Raw genomic sequence first — 18,431 nt, forward strand, 5'->3', positions numbered from 1 at the left:
GTCGTCAATGGCATTTTTTCAAATATATTAGGTCACACTATGAGGAAAACACTTGATGCTTTCTTCTGAAAATGGGACTACTCTCTGTGAAGATAAATCAATCAACATAATTTATAGACATTAGGGAGCTTCAGCTTTTTCTTAAGCAAATAAAACAATGCACACCTTCACCCAGAATAGGTTTTACTCCTTTTCTTAAAAGAGCCAGAAAGGCCTAAAGATCAGTAATGTCAATTAGAGAGACATAACAAGGCTTACACGTGAAACAAAGGAAATAAAAAGATGTACAGTTAAGCAACAGCCTACAGAAGTTAGATCATGCATTTTTAATTAAACAACAGGTTATTCAACAAAAGTTAGAGCAAAAACCTGGTTTGCTTACAAAAGTCATTACTTCAAGATTGTATTAAGGGCAGTGCACAAAAAGATCCAAACAGCTGCGTAAACTAAAAAAAGACACCCAAATACAAGCATATAATTTTAATCAAGCCATTACACATCTATAGCAGCTAAATAATTTTCTTAGGGCAATGCTTCAGGCTTCCTCAACTCCCCAGCTCAAGGGGAGGGATGTCAGGACCTCAGACTGTCTCAGGGGTTTTTTTTCCAACCAGTAATTTTTTTTCACCACAGGACTGAGTAAGTATAATCAGGAGGTCTGGCATGACCACAGGTCAATTAAAAACAATTTTCACCACTCACTATAACAGTTGAAACAAACTACATTTTAAACCTGCAATAAAAATACTTAGTCAACATTCCCAGTGAGCAGCAAGAGACTGGGAAACTGCGCAATGACAAAGCCTGCAGATACGAGTTTAAGAGGACTAAGATCAAGTGACACTGTAAAGTCCCTGCATCTGGCACAACTGACAGTGGCCTGAAATTGATAAACCATGTTGAATTTAATTTCTGTTTGTGCTCGGCTAACTAGGCTCTCCAAGTTCTTGATGACTTACTAGCTCAGACACCTGCATTTTAATCATGAGTAAAGAGAACTGGCCTCTCTAAAAACAGATTGCTCCCTGCCTGACACTCCAGTACATCCCACAGTATGGCTCTGCAGGTTCCTGGCCAGGTGGTAGGCTACGGTCCCTTGGCATCAACCTTAAATTCTTTTACCCATTAGAACACACAACTGTTGTTCCTACAGATACCATATAGTCCAATTATGAAGCCATTTAAAACAGTCTTTCAGGCAGTTGGGTAGACTGAAAATACTATTAATACAGAATTTTAACTGGGAATTGAAATGTCCCATACTAGGCCAGTCATATCAGTTTTGGGAAGAGTTTTGTCACAGTAAGAAAGTTCAAAAAGTAACAGCAGATGCTGCCGTTCTATATTTTCCATTTGTCAGATGTACAAAACCAAGTCTTCATGGCTCAGAATTCCTTTCAGACTAGAGATCAAGAGGTCTCTAGAAATATGAAACAGGATTTCTAAAATTATTTCTACAGTTTATAAAAGCCTGACAGGTTAGCCCAACTTCTAACCCCGCAGGTACACTGTGAATAACAGCACTGGCATCTTACTTGAAGGCAGCTCCTCTGATGACTGTATACCAATACCTCAGAGAGAGGTTTTTCATTAGCATCTCTGCATATTACTTTTCCTTTTCCTTTCCTTTCTTTTCTACCACCCCTCTGAACACTCATTACATGCACTCTGTGTGATGCTAGGAAAAAACCCAAGGTTTCAAGATTATGCTTTGTAATTTTGCAGAGTGAGAACATAGGTTCTTGCCCTCAAGGACCATTTAATACTGAGATTTCTTCAGTTAGTAGTAGTGGCGGAAAAAAAAAACCAAACCCAAGCAAAAAGCCCAGATACTTTTCCTGAACAAGCTAGGAATACTACAACAACTTTACCATTTTGCTGGAACCTAAATCCTAAACATGTAAACCAACAGTCACTTTTTCAAATAACATCAGAAAAATACTGAACAAGAGCTGCAACACTGTTCACATGCCAATTACTCAGAGCAATCAACTGGCAATTTTGATCACTGGGTTTAACATTTAGCGCCAAATCAACCAATTGTGTTAGTGAGACAAATCAAAGCAGGCATATCTGCTTTTCTGAGTCTTGACAGTTTCTAAATTTTATCATTACTTTTTACAATCATCTACTTAGGAAACAGAAAAATTTTGGGATATAGATTATCCATGGTCTATTATTTCTGTTTTGTCACTTCAAACAATTACTACAATTGAATTTATGTCAGGTTATACCTTAAAACCATTTGAAAATAATCAATGCAGCAGCCTTTAGTAACTGTTAGTGGAAACAACAGACTAATCACCCGGGAACCCAAATACTTACAATAATGCATTCAATTTTCCAAGTTAAGTCTACAATTTTTGCTTTAAAGCTGCAGAAATTTACTTTAATAATCAAAGCAACCATTCCATCCTTCTGACACACCTGTTTACCAGAAACACTGTACAATAAAACAGTTTTATCCCACTCAGTTTTCAGAAACCATCTGAACAGAGTTTAGTTCTCTAGTCCCCAGCGACTGCAAATCATCTCAGCAATGCAGGCAAAGAATTTTGTTCCAGCACTACCAATGCTACCATGCCTGTAATAACAAAACTTATATTTGCAAAGCAGAAATAATAGAGCAAAACTAGGACAGTTTAGCTCTCCCACAGTTTGGGAAGTTTTAGGTATCCCACAGATGGTCAGATTTCATCCACCACTTCCAGGGCTTCTGGAACTTGAACCAAAAGCTTCACATGCCCTTTTCCAATTCACCAATCAGTTGAAGATACTTATCAATCTGGGATTTGTTTTCAACCTGAAGCCAGCTGACATTTTGTATTAGAAAACCATTTACTCAGATTTATCTAGAGAAGAACATCCAACAGAATCAGCATCCATAACCTTTTTGTTACTTTGAAAAGATATATTCATTATTATGAGAAGATATAACTATTTCCAGATATTTAGCATATTTTTAATCTGAATGTTGACTGAGTTCCAGAAAAAAAAAATAAATCACCTAAAAAATTAAGTAATCAGAAACTATTATTTGATGCCAATAAGATTTATGAATATCTTAACACTCCACTAACTCAAATCATCCCAAGTATGCACCTATATTCTTTCAAGACCAGTTCTGGAATTCTGAATACAAACACAAGGGGTATTTATTAAAGAACTTCAAGTTCTAACAAGCTAAACCCATAAATGTATTTCTAATGCTTTCTTATTCCTCCTATTCCTTACTCCTCTAAACTTTAAGCAAATAGCTCCCATGCGCAGTATTTCAGTCTTTCTTTGGGTAACGTCTGTTTTTCTTTTGGTTCTGCACACCCTCTGTTGTGTGTATTTTGAATTGACGCAGTGCATTTTTGGATGGTTCTACACTGGAAGTCCAGAAACCAAAGCCAGTACAAATTCTACCTGCTAAATAAAAATTTTCACAAATATACCTGTAAGAGTATACTAATATAATGATATATGAATCCTTGATACCTGCAATGGTGCAATGGTCACCAATAATATGCTTGATTGTTTATAGATTTCTTGAAGTACAGGTCAGAAGTCAGACATGAAATTTGGTGCAAAGAGATAATAAATTATTTTTCCTTGTTTTTTCAAATAAAGTATAAAATAAGGCTCCCTAAGAGACTGAGCTGAAAGGACAGCAAGCTTAAAGATGTTGATAGACAAGCTCTAGCAAATCTTGTTGTAGCAGATTAAGTTACTATCCTCAGCTATAGACTCTGCTCCCATCAGAAGTCACTGATCCCAAAAGCAGAGTTGGCAGAATGGAGCATGTGCTGACACCTCAGCCACTTCAGTGCTAAAACTAGGATCTTAGTTTGTGTCAGATATTACACTATGAACTGTAATGACTGAGAAACAAGCACTTTGCTAATTCTGCAAATGATGAACTAGAGCAGAGGAGCTGAGTAGGGAAAGGTAAAAAAATGAGATCACCAAATCTGAGAAGTTTCCCAGAGCTATAGCTGCAATCTAAAATTCTTCTAAAGCAGCCAGAATTAATGTGCCATTTGCCATAAACCCATCCAAGAATAAAAAACACACTCGCACCAAAAGGTGTCAGAAGCACAATGTGAACTGTTAAACAGTTTGTAATTAACAGGCACTGATTAGTCATGTTACATACCTTAACAGCTGAACACTCAATTTCATATCACTTTAAGAAATCAGGAACTGAAGTTTTGCATGGAATTTTAATTATCACATGAAGTCTCAACTACAGAAGTTATAAGGAGCACTAACACACCAAAGAGCAGCATTAAATATCTTTCTAAGATTTGACAAGAGCGTGCACTTAAAAGGGAACACAAACTAGCCTAGATTTACGGCCTAGCCACTTAGCTATGCACTGCATTCATTAAATATTTGTATAGAAAAGACTTCAAAAATATTGACAGAAGGAGAAGCTGTATGAAGTTCTCACCAACAGAAGTCATAAACTGGCATAGGGGACAAAGTATTATGTAAATTCAAGTTTGGAACTGAAGTCGTTAAATTTAAAAAACATATATGCAATTACAGAATACTTTATTACTACCTAAGTGTTATTTCAGATGTTATACAACCTGTCAAGTAAAATTCTTGAAATTTGTACTGTGCAGTTATCACTCTAGTATTTTTCATTAGGATTAAATAGATACACAATTTATAAACCTTATATGAAGAACAACCAGCCATGGAAACCACACTCAAGGCTTCAAAATAAGCCTAACTATTAACTTCTGTAAATTGTCCCCTCCCATCCACCTTTTAATGAGGTTTTTAAGCTTCTAAGATTCCTCTGCTTTTCCAAACAAGTATGTCATACAAATTCCAAGTTCAGCATCATGCAGAGGGCCCTACCTAGCTTTGCACATTGTCCACTGATCAAAACTAAGCCATCAACATGGAATCTCAAATGAGACCAAATATTACTTTTTTGTAGAGAGGAGTTCACAGTTATTGTATTATTATTGTATTGTTACATTATTTCATTAATCTCTTGCTGAGATTTTTCAACTGTACAGTTCCCCCTTTTTAAAAGAAACCTCAAAAAACCCCAGCTTGTTACATGCTTGTAGCCCAGTCTAGCACAGTATCTGATTGAGGTAATTACTGTATTTTTACAGAACAAATTTCAGTAAGGTGCAAACCACTGTTTTTGGCTCTTTAGGATAACACTATAGAAATGCCCCTAATGCAGGGATCCTCAAACTTTTTAAACAGGGGCTGGCACGTGGATGAAGTGGCAGGCAGTCACCTGCGGCTGCTTGGTCCCCCCCCCAACCCCCGGCGGGGGGTGTGTGTGTGTCTGTAAATACTGGGGCCGGATTGAGTACCCTGGAGGGCTGTATCCAGCCCGTGGGCTGTAGTTTGAGGACCCCTGCCCTAATGAGTCAGGTCAATGGTCCATCAAGCTCAGAACTAACTCTCCATGTGACAGTGGCAACCACACACGCTGTTTAGGGATAACCTGTGCATCCAGAATTTCAATTGTTACAGAATCATTGGATCATTTAGGTTGGAAAACACCTTTAAGATCATTGAGTCCAACCATTAACCGAGCATTGCCAAAACATTAGATCATACATCTCTGACTATTCAACTATGAACCATTAAATGTATCTGTCAATGGATCTGCTCTCTTGGAATCTGTATAACCCCTTTTTTGAACACGCTGGTATCTGTTGCCTCCACAAACTCCTATGGCAACAAATCAGTAGTTCACCATCCAGTACGTGAAATACCAGATTTTATCTGTTATAAACCTATCATTTTAATCAACTGCATCCTGCATTTATAAGATCCACAGCTTCCATGGATTTTTCTTTTCTAAAACCTCCATCACATCCCATTCCAACTAAAGGGTTCCAGTCTTTCTGAGAAAGTCTCTTCTTGTAAGGCTCCATCCCTGATTGTGTTAGTTGCCTTTTTCCTTTTTTTTTTTTTTTTAAAATTCTGCTGTGTACTTCCTTTAAATGCAGAGACCTGAACTATACATAAGAATGAAGACAGCAGGGTTTTGCATAGCTGCAGTATGATGTCTTCTGGCATCTTAATGCCTTTCCTGATATGTTTAGCATTTTGTTGGCTTCCTGGCTGCCATTCACACTACAAAGCACAGTGAACAGACACTATGGATAAAGATAACTTTCTTCACAGTTCTACAGAAACCAGGAGTCTGGTCCAATTTTATTACACTTCACAGACATCCCACCATACAGTTGCTAAGAATTATTTCTTGAGCTCCTGGCACTGAACTACTCTGCGCAGACTAGATGATAGTCATCATGTCCCATAAAAAGCTATTGCTGTTGAACTTCACTCTTATTGCAGAAAAAATTGCCACTGAAATAGAAGGGGTATCTTTGAATATATCAAAGCTGTAATAAAAGGTAAAAGAACACAAGCACCATAAGATCTAAAGCAGAACCAGGACAGTACTGCAAAAAGAAAGAAATGTGAAGTATAGGTAGTTTTACAAGCCAATCCAACCTTAAGACACAAAGAAAGAAAAAGCAAAAGGTCATAAGACTTAATAGATAGCAATGGTGTGAACATTCAACACAGAGAACCTCCGTTTCCTTCCCAATACTGTCCATCTTCTCTATTTAGAGAGAGGAGACTGAGAAAGATTCATGTTTGAAGGTTGCAGAAGGAAAGAATGCGAGAAAACGAGCAACAGGAAAGTTGCCAAAAAAAGCAGCGGCAAAAATGTAACAAGTTCCTACTAAATCAGGAAAGATCCAAGGGAAAAGAAATATCATGACTATTCAAAATTGATCCTATGACTACTCCCAATAGCAATAGGCTTATAGTCTTAAAATTAAAAAGAAATAGTTTAATCTAAAAGTTACTTCATAAGAAATAATCTGACATAACTCCTAACTGCTGCTTCAAAACATCACAGAAATAGATGCAGTGTTCTCTTTTTCAGTCAAGAAGAAATAGCTCTTCGTTGCACTTCATTCTGACTTCTTACTTGAAAATTGGCAAAAGCTTAAAGAAAGTAATGACCTACAAGACGTCAAAATAACTAGTCTTGAATAGCTTTTTGCTGTTCTGTCATCTTAAAACCATCCTCAGAATTTTTTCTTTTGGGAGGAAGGACAAGTGACATTTACTTTTTTGATTCCTAGCTTTCCTTGGGACACACTTTCAGCCCTTAATCTTTACATCTTGCTTGATGAGCCAATGAACAAACAAGAAATTTAAGTAGGCTGAAAGGTAGAAAAATGTCCACCTGACTGTAGAATCCTCAGATTGCCACTTTCCTCCTCTTTCCACTGAAGCCAAGTAACTTGCCTCTTCAGAGTTCTAGCTAGCCCTCATCGTATCAGCTTGACGCAACACACTTTGTCAGGAAGTGGTTGATGGTAACAGCTGAAGTTTTGAGAGGAGATCACAACACACACTAAGTAGGTATTCTACAAACAGGCAAGAACTAAATTAATTGATAATTCAGTAGAAGTCCCCAGATATAACAAGAATTTAGCCTCACATGGATTTTTAATGCTGTTTATACTCTTAAAAACAAAAAAAAATTGAAACAGACTATTCTATTACTCAAAACCAATAGTGCTGGGCTCATAAGTCATTTAGTCAGTCAGCCCAACAAGACAATGCTGAGCTGATCAGCTTTTACCTCACTTTAAGACACTGTGCTAATTCCTCCTTGTAAGTAATTAATTAGGTTACTAATTTAGAACACATCCTGATTGCTGGAAAAAAATGAAATGGTAAGAGCTTGTACTCTGTTGATTTTAATTATCCTACAACAAAAATCACCATCTTTAAATACATATATCCAGTTCCATTTCAACTCTCTCTCCTAACATTTGAGAACTTCTAATACCGTTCAAACAAAATGTAAATGCCACTGCATAGTGGCACTAAGCAATTCCATCACCGCTTGATCCTACAGGAACTGATTCTGCAGAAAGCATGTGATGTCCACTCATGTTATATTCTCCCACTAACACAGGACTAAGTTTGTCTGCTGACATCATATGCCCTTTCAGACATTGGGAAGAAGAGATTTACTCTCTGGAAACAAGGAAATACATAAATATAATACAACCCAAAACTTATCGGTTTGAAACCTCAATGCTTAACTGAAAGTGAGCTTTCCCTTCAGAGATGAGAAAATATTTAGAAAAATAGGACATACCACAGGCATTAGCAACACATTCTCTTAACCAATACAAGACATGCAATGCAGTTATCTGTAACATAGTTTTTCTACAAAAACAACTTTAATTCTCTTAGCCAAGGTGCACTGCTTTAATCCACGATTAATCTATCTCATTTCATTAACAGTAGCTGACAAGTGAATCACAGTTTGATAAAACAAGACAAACAAGGGCAACCATAAGTTCTCAACCATGACACTGCAGGAACACTGCATGATCCAATATTAAGGTCAAGCCTTAGCTTTATGCATAGAGGTATCAAATTCTAAAGAAAAACTTGTCATGGTACCTGCTGTGCTGAAAAATTTAACTTGGTATCACAACCACCATGCAGAAAAACATGTTTCCCACTCTACATTTCTCCTCTGCCACAATGAAGACCAGCTTCTAAACAGAAGTGATTAGCAGAAGGCATTACTGAAGCATACTGCCTTCACTGACCTTAACTGCAAAGATCATCCCAGTTAAAAGAGCACTTGGGTTTAAATTTGAATATTCAGATGAGAGCTGACTGCTATCTCCCTGCCACCCAAACCAAGATAAAGATTTGGCTCCAGGGAAATTGACAGGTCACAGGAGACATCAACAGTGAAGCCATTTCTCTCAATAGCATTTCTACCAAGACATCATACCTGTTATAGTTTACCTGCCTTCAGCCTTGAACAAAGTGAACTTTTAAAGTTACATTACTCTTTTGTATACACCTCATTAAACACAAGTCACTCCTATGACATCATACTGCTAACAGTAGCTCACACATTTCAACAGTATATTATAAAGACTGCTGTTGATACATATGAACTAACTCTTTCAGGCATTAGTATACATTGTCCTCCTTTGTTCTCACACATTTGTACTCAGAATGCCACTTAACACTACTGGTACCTAAATAAATACTTCTTTTCCAGCCTCTCCTTCCTGATTTTTAAAATACACACTTAACCTTGGAAATAGACTCTGAATGCATACAGGCACCTCCCAGCACCAGGTCAAAGAGCAGCTGCTGAGGTTGCACTGGCACTTCCTAGTTAACGAAGGGTTTTAGTTTTCCTGCATTTGACTTTCTAAGGAGCTTGGAGATAACCCTGAACAACTTCACACTATGAAAATAAGTCAATTCACACTGAACATTCATATTACAGCTGATGCACATACACAGCTATGTGCTTTAGATGCTAACATACTGACTTTTATTCGTGACTATTATCACAATTGAGTACTCCCAATGCCTTTTGTAAAGGACCATTTAACTGTCCTATCACTTTTAATATATCCTTACCACAAATTGCTTCTGGTTCTGAACTACTTTTAAAAAAAAACCAAACACACACACACACACAAAACATTCGAGAGTCCTTCCAAATCATCCATTATGGCCAAAGACCAAGTTATGACACTCCAACAGTTTCCCCAGAAAATGAATCCTGATAAAGGCAAGAATGAAACTTATGTTTGGTTTCTGTCTTACTTTTTTTAAGAATTATCTTTTCCAACAACTTCCATTTATTACATCATCTATTCTTTCGTTAGATCTTTGCAGGAGAGGAGTAGTTTATTTTCTATGCTGATAAAGTACAGCAAATTCAGATACTAAAATTTATGATTAACAACCACGAGCTGCACTGTCATATGTATCAACTATCAAGCCTTGTCCCTAATCCTAGGCAAGAAATTTAGAAAATGAAAGACTAGAGGCAAAATCAATTACTAAAATCACATTAACTATTTCTTACTCATTTTTATTTTAGAAGACAATTATGGCCAACCAGAACAGACACATGATGCATCAGGCAAATCACGAAACAGAAGGCACTGAGCTAATTTTTTAGTAATAAGATAATTATAGGTATGTTGAAACAATTACATTTTTGTATCTGATTATTTGGCATCTTATAAGAAAGCAGATCCATGAAAGAATCTAAATGCCACGCCACTAACTAGACTCCACAACCCACAGATAAGGAACCAAGCTCCGCTCCACAATGAAAAGTGTTAATAACCACACAAGTAGGAACTGGCCAAGTCAGCCAAGATAATCTTGAAGAGAAACGCAAGAGATTCAAGTCTCCAGAACATCACACTATGCTAGGAATAAAAAAAACCCAACCAACCAACAACAACATCCCTTTCACTTTCATCTGCTCTTTCAACACTGCCTGTAACAAAGAGACCTGGGTTCATACCATCAATCTGTACTTGATCATACTTCTTGCCAGCCAGTCCCTGGGCCATATACCAAACTTGCTCCCTTGTCAGTGAATCTTACTCTTCAAAATGAAACTGGCTGGTGTCTGGAACACCCAGCGGCCTGAGAGTTAAGCCATTCCCTTTGGGAATGGACAGATGAGGGTTTCGTGTTCCTCCAACGAGTAGAAGGATTTGAACCCAAATCTCAACATACTGGCAGGTACTCGAACAGTTTACTTGTATGTAAAGAAATGCAACATCACATCCTTTTTCTGCCAAAAGAGAAGAGTGTAAGATTAGGCCTTTCTGTGTTTCCTGCTTCACAGAATAGAAGCATTCCTTGTACAATTGTGCATTAATAATGGTATCTCTGTTTGCTTTCTAATTTAACTGATGCAAGCTTTGAGAGTTACAGCATTTTTCTCTTCCCACACAGCTACGTATTAGTATGCAATTAGATCCTCCTGCAGTATAAAACAAGTCTTTACCAACAGATATACATGGTTTATCACCACTGGTTAAAAAAACAAAACAAAAAAACCAACCCCAAAACTTACTTTAAAAATTGACTGGTATATAAACTACTTGGTTATAATTTCCTCTTTTTGTTTAGCGCTCTGCTTCATACTTTACTGAACATACTTTACATCTGAACTATACTTAAAATATTTTGTCATATAGCTGTACTGGGAGTGCAGGAAGGAGGACATGTACACAAAATGCTTCTTTTGTCAGAATAGTTGTATTGAAGAAAGCTCCAAAACAGATAACTATACTAGAAAAATCTTTTTGCCAGCATACCTGATTTTAAAGAACAGTATAAACTGTTTCCGCTAATTGAGTTTTACATCGCAGACATAGCAGTAAAACTTTTCAAATATACAGATGCCTCTCTCTGCCCATTAATAAAAGGGAAACAATAGAGCAGTATTTAATGAATATTTACAAAAAGCCTTGAGGTTTTCTGCTGAATGACCAAAGCAGTAATTAGTGTTTCAAATATCGTAATGTCGAGCCTTTCTGCAACACTACCTGTCACACTAAGAAAGGACTTTTTAAAAAAAAAAAAGGTAGTTGATAAGCAGCAGGCTGTTTGAAATCTTAGCTTTCAGCATTCTGAAAGCCTAACACTGTAAAAGGAATGCATTTAATCAAAAGTGTAAACTGGAAAAAAAAATGGTAGCTGTAACAGGTATTACAATTGTTAACATCTGACACTAAGATCCAGTCTATGAGGAGACATCATAACAGAATTTACATCTAAAAATGCCACAGAATTTTTAAAGGCTTGCAACTTCAAAGTATAGCAAAAGATTTTAATTAAAAAGCAAATGGAAGTGCTACCAAAATATAATTCTTTACATCGGAAAATATATATACGGACACATGAACTTCAGGCTACATTTACATTTTCTGCATCCATAACCTTCAGTATGAATTCTAACCTCTACATCACATTTTTACTGCTTCCACATCACATACTGCTGTGGTAACAAAAGATACCTGACACCTCTTAATGGCCTGAGTAACTACTGCAGATTGCCAAGGCATCTAAAGCAGACCAGTGAAGAAATATTTTGACTTTTCTATGTAAGTTCAGATATTTTGAAAGGAAATCTAATAAAAGCTATGTAAAACTACCATCTTTTACCATCACCTAATTCTATATAGCAAAAAAGACCATCTACTGCTATTCCACACACTGCAAGGCAAAATGATACATGCGGAAGGACGTAAAACCTGAAAGAACCACTTTGAAAAGGGTTAAGGGATCATATATTAACATTTAACTCTGTATTACTTTATTAACAGTAATGTTAATTAAATTTAACATGTAGCACACTGGTTCACAAAGCGCTGCAATATAAATATTTGATGCCTTGTTAAACCGTGTATGATACTAACCATTAGTTAAGCTTTTAACACGTGAAATACTGAATTTTTTTGGATGGCAGCATGTTGGAAAACAGTTCATATGTGTATAAACCAGCCAGACTCTAAAAAGCTGGACATTCAGAATTGTAATAACAGCTCCAAGATGATTATAAGAAAAAAAGATGTATCGTGTGTGAAAATTCAGAGGACCGACTAAAACCAAAACACTGCAGGCTCGGACGCCTAATTAAGGACCATCCATACACAGATATCCTATTTTTGAAAAAAATTTGAGGGAAAACACCTCAGTGCTCCAAAAAGATAAAGAGGTCCCTTTAAGACATAGGAAACTGTGCACTGAGGCAGCAGACACTTAGGTAAGACCACCACCAGTCACCCCTCAGAAGTTTGACTGCAGTCACTGATGTATCATCACTTACCTAGACTTCAAGTATTTTGTTCTGCTCAGTGAACTACGGAGGTGGTTTATGCCCAAATAATTCCATTACAGAGGCTTTAAGCGTTCCCTTTTAAAAGAAAAAGTCCTCACAGCACTAGTTGATACTTACTGCTTTTAGTATTCCGCATTAAGTTCTTTTTCAGGGATCTGTCCCACGCGAGACATCTAAGTTAGAACACGATTATTTTAGGCATTTTTTTTTAAATGTTTTCCAAGAAGGTCGAAGGCGGGTTAATTTAATTTCCTTGTGCAGCCTGTCCCAGCAAACTGGCGGTCCCCGCGGTCTTTGTTGCCGGCGGGGCAGCGCCCGCCGCAGCGCGGCCTCAGTCCGGGGGGCGCCCGCGCCGCCACTGCCAGCGCTCCGCGGGAACCGGGCGCTCCAAGGCCGGTACGCGCGTTACCTGCTGCCGACCGTAAAATACACTAGAAGTTGCTCATATTCCGCCAACTTGACCCTGCAAAGCTTCACAAACCCGTACGAAGCGCCCCCTTCACACAGGCACCGTTTCCAAACGGAACTGCCAGAAGATCAGCAGCGCCCGGGGGGACACCGCAAGTTTCTCCCCTCGCCCAAACGCAGCACCCCCGCCCCGAACACGCGGAGGAAGCGCACGGCCGAACACGGGACGGTTTTCTTACAACCGGCGGGCCTAAGCCCGCGGCGCCTGCCCCGAGGCGCCCCGAGGGAGCAGAGCCGCAGGAGCGGCCCTCAGGGCCGGCCGGCCGCCCCCAGCCCGCCACGCTCCCGGCAGCGGCTCCGGGCGCCCCGCGGCGCAGGCACCTGTAGCCGCCGCCGCTGCCGGAGCCGCCCCCCCCGGCCGCGCCACAGCCCGGACCGTAGCCCGGCGGGACGCGGGCACCGACGGCGTCCCCCGAGAGCCGCTCAGCCTGGCTCGGCCCCGCCGCCGCGCCCGGCCCCGGCCCGGCCGGACCCCCAGGCCTGTGCAGGCGCTGCGGCCGCGGGGGAGGCTCCCCGGCGAGCCGAGCCGAGGCTGGCGGCTCCGCGGCGGGACCTGTTGCTCTCACGCCGGGCGCGGGAACGGGGACCGCGCTCACCGTCCTTCCCTCGCCGCCGCCGCCACGCTCCGGCCCGGCCGCCGGCTGGAAGTCAGGATCGCGCACACCCCGCGGCGCCTCGCCGCCCTGCCCGCGGAGCCACCCGCCTACAGCCCCCGCAGAGCTGCGCAGCCGCCGCCAAGCCCAGCCCAGCCCAGCCCAGCCCAGCCCTGCCCCCCCGGCCGCGCCCGGCGCCGGCCGCCAGTCCCGCCCCGCCGAGCCCCGCCGAGCCGCGCAGGCGCGGAGCCGCCCCACAGCCGCCGCCGGGGCCGCGCCGGCCGCCCGAGGGGAGGGAAGCGGGGCGGGGCGGGCGCCCTCTGTCGGGCGGGGGGCGCGGTGCCCCCAGCGGGCGCCAAACGGCTGGCGGGTGGCGGGAGGGGCTGTCCTCTGGGGCCCTTGAGGGGCCGCGGAGGGCACGGAGGGCATGGACAGCTTCCGCGTCTCCACGCTCCCGCAGCCATGTCCTGTCTCTCCACCACGGCGCTCTCAGTCCCGGGGAGGCACCGCCACGGGAACCGCTGTGCCCTGAAGGGAGCTGGCTGGCTCGCCAGGGCTGTGGCCTGCACCTTCCTCCTCTCTCTCCCCTCCGGCTGCCGCCTCCTGCCGGCTGTGCCTGCTGCAGCTGGCCTGTGCCCTGTGCCAGCCATGCCGCTGCAGCCCCTGTCTCGTCCACCCTCCTCGTCGTCCCCCCGTTCTCCTTGCACTGCTGCTGAAGCTGCAGCCCAAGCTTGCATGTCCCAGCCAGGCCGGGTCCTGTTGTGGGAAGAAAAAATGCCTACTCCCACCTCCCTGATAGCCCAGGCCACCTCTGGAAGACCTGAGGGAGGCTGAGGGCCAGAAGGGGCCCAGAACACAGTGTCTGGGAGAATGAAGGAAAACGGGATGTTAAAGGTAATTCTACCAGGCTGCTTATAGCTGTGTTTTACAGGACCAGGGGAAACATATTCAGAACAGAATTTAGTTTGAGCTGAAAGCTGCATTCCCACCCCTGGTTTTTCAGGCTAGTCTGCCAAGATCATCGCCTGAGACATTAGAAGAAATATTCCATGTAACAAGACCAGAGAAAAAGCTTTCTTAGATCACTTAAAAGTACTAAAGAGATACCTGTTCACTCCATCTCTCCTTGCTTCAGTTTAACCATTTATAAATCTGTGTCATTTAACGCTGTATCCTTCTCCATAGTAAAATCCAGACGCAGACTTTCAACTTCCTATAATTTTACCCTATACCATGTTTTCTTTGGATCTGTTCTAAAGACAGACACACAGTCCAATTTCCTAAGTCCCAAAACCAGATCCCATTGTTTTCTTTTCTTACCCTGTGAAAAGGCCAGCTTACCTGATGCTAAGGTGTGGCCTGCCCATCTACCTGCAGAGGAAACTCTGAAAGCATTTTGCCTTCTCACATTGTGGCTTGGACTCCCTGGGATATCTTTTGGTTTGCTCGTTTCAGGGCAGCAATGCCTTATAACTGCATTTAACCAGCTATTTGTGTTCTGACCAGTAAAAAGGGTCTTGGTGTCAAGTGAGCAAAACTGCAGCACTGCAAGAAATAGAAACGTTGGTGGACTGCAGAGTTATGTACTTAGGAAATAAAAATGGAGGGAAAACATGACACTGGTAATTTGTGTCTGAGCAGCATGAAACTTGTTTCTTTTCACCTTCATATGAAAATGGTGAAAGTTCATGCGAATCTTTTTTTACAAACCGCTTTGGCAAAGGACCTGAGAACAAGAAAGGGCTTTTCCAAACTATGATACTTGCCTAGAAGATATAATGGCTGCAAAAAGTAGCTAGGTTCATCAGTTGTTCACTGGTGTCATCTGCATCCAAACTGATTGCTAATTTACTGTCTTTTCTACATGCAAGGTTGGGATGATCAGACAAAAAAAGCCAGAAATTCTGATTACGGTTTCCCTCAACTGACAGCATTTCCTCTTTCCTCTCAGAAAATCTCATTGCTTCCAGTTTGTACGTTGCCCAGTAGTGAGCTTTTAAACCAGGATAAGGGAATTATCTTCGGTATGTTGTGCAATTTGTGGTAGAGCAGAGAAGGATACACATCAGTTCTAAAGTTTATGTTGCCCTCTTTTACTTTCTTACATCTGTAGCTGAAGTTTTACTTTTTTGCCAGAAGGCATTACAGACTAGGTTAAGACTGAACTTGGGATATCTCCTGGATATATCTTTCTAAAGATCTGTTTGTTTCTTTGGTAACCAATCTCCTCCCTCTGGCTTTCACAAACACTAATATTAGCCCTTGCCCAGCTGGCAAATCCATTCATAAGATGCTTGAATGAGGCATGCTTGGCTAATTCTATCCAACAGATTAAAATACTCTGTCAGGCTGAGAAGTTGTCATATCCAAAAACATTTCACAATAGAGCACAGGATCAGCAGCATTATTTGTAAAGACCCAGATAACCTTTCTTTTTAAAATCACTGCGTTAGCAATTTAAGTGGACAGATCTGATGGTTCATTTTGCCTTGTGGGTGCTGTTTGGTGGTATACTGAGAACAAAAATTACTGGGACAAAATCAATATTTTGGCTTTAATTTAGCAAAACATGCCTGTTAAAAAGAATAGATACATAGAAAGAAGGTGAATGGGAGGATGAAGAAGGACAATGGAAAGGTGATTGAGTAGATCAAGGCTTTTAGTCTTCCTTTGTTTTGTCTTAGCTGATTAATCTTTCCTGAGTATCTACTCTTAAAGGAAGTGAGAAAATTACTTACCAAAGTACTGTAAACTTTGCTGTTCCATCTCTTGTTCAAAGTTTACAATTATTATCCTTAAGCAGAAAGGAACTGAAAAGAAATATCCAAGCGATACCTTTTGTGATCTTGGATCTTAGAACATTTAGATTTTAGACATGATTTTTCTATGATTTTTGCTATCAGGAATTACAGGAACAGTAAAGCATGCTTCCAGCTACAGAACCAAGGTATTTAGGCAACAATTTATTATTGAAGAACTTTCCTATAAGGTTAATGAATTCATTCTACAAACAAATTTTTTTTAACAAAGAAAATGTTCATCTTTGGTGAATTGAATTTGACATGAATTAGTGTCACTGTTTTCCAGCAAGGTGCATATATAACTTTTGACCATGTAAATATGGCTGATTGTAATCAATGGAAAAAAAATAATATCTGACTCACTCTGAGGCATCAGCCTAATATAGGATAAAATGTTTTCTTTGAAACTATTGCCCTCTGGAGGAGGAATGAAAAATCATAGAAGGGTTAGGTAGAAATTCCTTTTTATGTCACTGTTTAACTGAATTTGTGCTTGAGTGGTTCTACAGACTGATGCAAAAAGGAATGGTCTGTCAGAAAAGCCACAGTGGCCACAGTGCTTGTCAGTGAAGGCTGGAGGAGAAGTAATCCCCATCTGCCTGCCCCATTACTCTTCTCTTTATCTCTAAAGACACTGAATTCTACAACAGATGTACTTTCTCTTCCAACTTCATCCTGGATCCCTCCCAAGCTACTGTCATCCCTCCTTATTTGCCAAAATATTTTTTCATGCAATCCCTAAAGAATTCTTGCCTGCCTGATGTCAGACTCTGTATTCTATCTTCTTTCTTGACCTTTCTGCTGGGTTTGGGGTTTTGGGTTTTTTGTTGTTGTTTTTTATCTTGATTACCGTTTCCTTCTTGATCTTTTATTCTTGAAAGGTTTTGAGGAATTTTATTCTCTTCTTTTTATCTCTCTACTTTCATGTCTGGCATCTATTTAAATAGACTCTTTCCTTCAGTCTCCGAGAACTTCACAGGGATTTTTTCTTTGGCCTTTAGATATTGATAGCTTAGATCTTGGATAATCACATTTAAATGTCACCTTTAACTGAATATGAGTGAAAGTGAGGTCCTTCCTCTCAGACTTTGCCTGTATATTCTCTCTGTGTTGCAGGGGAAATGACAATAGCTCACAGTGGTCTTTCCAGTTTGATTTATAGCAATCTGATGCCTCCCGACTACAAATCTGGTGATTGTTTTAACTCTAAGAAAGGCACATGCACCAGCCATCTGAAAGAATGTAACAGCAGCACTAGTCCACCTGTAGGGCTAGCTGTGTTCGGTATCTAGTGTTTCAAAGAAGAGTGCAAAATACAAAAGTCCAGAAACTAAATTGGTCAAATTGTGCATTAAGCGAGGAAAACAAACCAGCAACTTCTTGTTCTCCACAACCCAGCAACAGAAACCCTGAATTTTGAAATTAATACAGCAACCTAATTTAATTTCAGCCTTTCTTTAAGTAGGACAACAAATACCAAGGATTCTAATATGGTCATGTTTTTCTCCTTGATAGCATCTAGAACTTATCTTCCTTACTTTCTACCCAATAACTACATTTTGCATTCGTGTTCATCAGGGTGGTTGAAATATCTTCCTCTCTGGTTTCTAGTGTCCTCTGCCACTCCTTAATCCTTCAGATCTGAAATTGCACAACTCCAAGTCAGGTCGCAGTATTTACAAATAGGGCTGTAAACACAACAGAAGTTCAGCTGTAGAAAGAGGTTAATCTCCAGCAGAGAGGTCTCAAGTTCGGCAGTACTACTCATCTCTCAATGAAGAGTCTTAAGCCCAGAAATAGGAATCATTCCCAGAAGATGGGTGCCCAAAATTAAAGCTGGAAGTGAGGCTGTTAATGTAACAGTTTGGG

At 40.6% G+C, this 18,431-nt stretch overlaps 1 protein-coding gene across 9 annotated transcripts in view; it reads right to left on the reverse strand.

Moving 5' to 3' along the window:
* Nucleotides 1–13,898, reverse strand: part of MPP5 (membrane palmitoylated protein 5) — a 60,678-nt gene extending 46,780 nt beyond the window's left edge. For 8 of the 9 annotated variants that reach the window (XR_005105279.1, XR_005105278.1, XM_037394364.1 and 5 more), the window contains exons 1-2: nucleotides 13,765–13,898; nucleotides 12,818–12,873 (exon numbers count right to left, since the gene is read on the reverse strand). The gene's annotated coding sequence lies outside the window, so the exon portion shown is untranslated. The remainder of the gene's footprint in view (nucleotides 1–12,817; nucleotides 12,874–13,764) is intronic. The other variant, XM_037394368.1, reaches the window with a different exon arrangement.
* Between the last annotated feature and the right edge of the window lie 4,533 nt (nucleotides 13,899–18,431).

The sequence above is a fragment of the Falco rusticolus genome, chromosome 7 (assembly GCF_015220075.1).
Source record: "Falco rusticolus isolate bFalRus1 chromosome 7, bFalRus1.pri, whole genome shotgun sequence".
Lineage (NCBI taxonomy): Eukaryota > Metazoa > Chordata > Aves > Falconiformes > Falconidae > Falco > Falco rusticolus.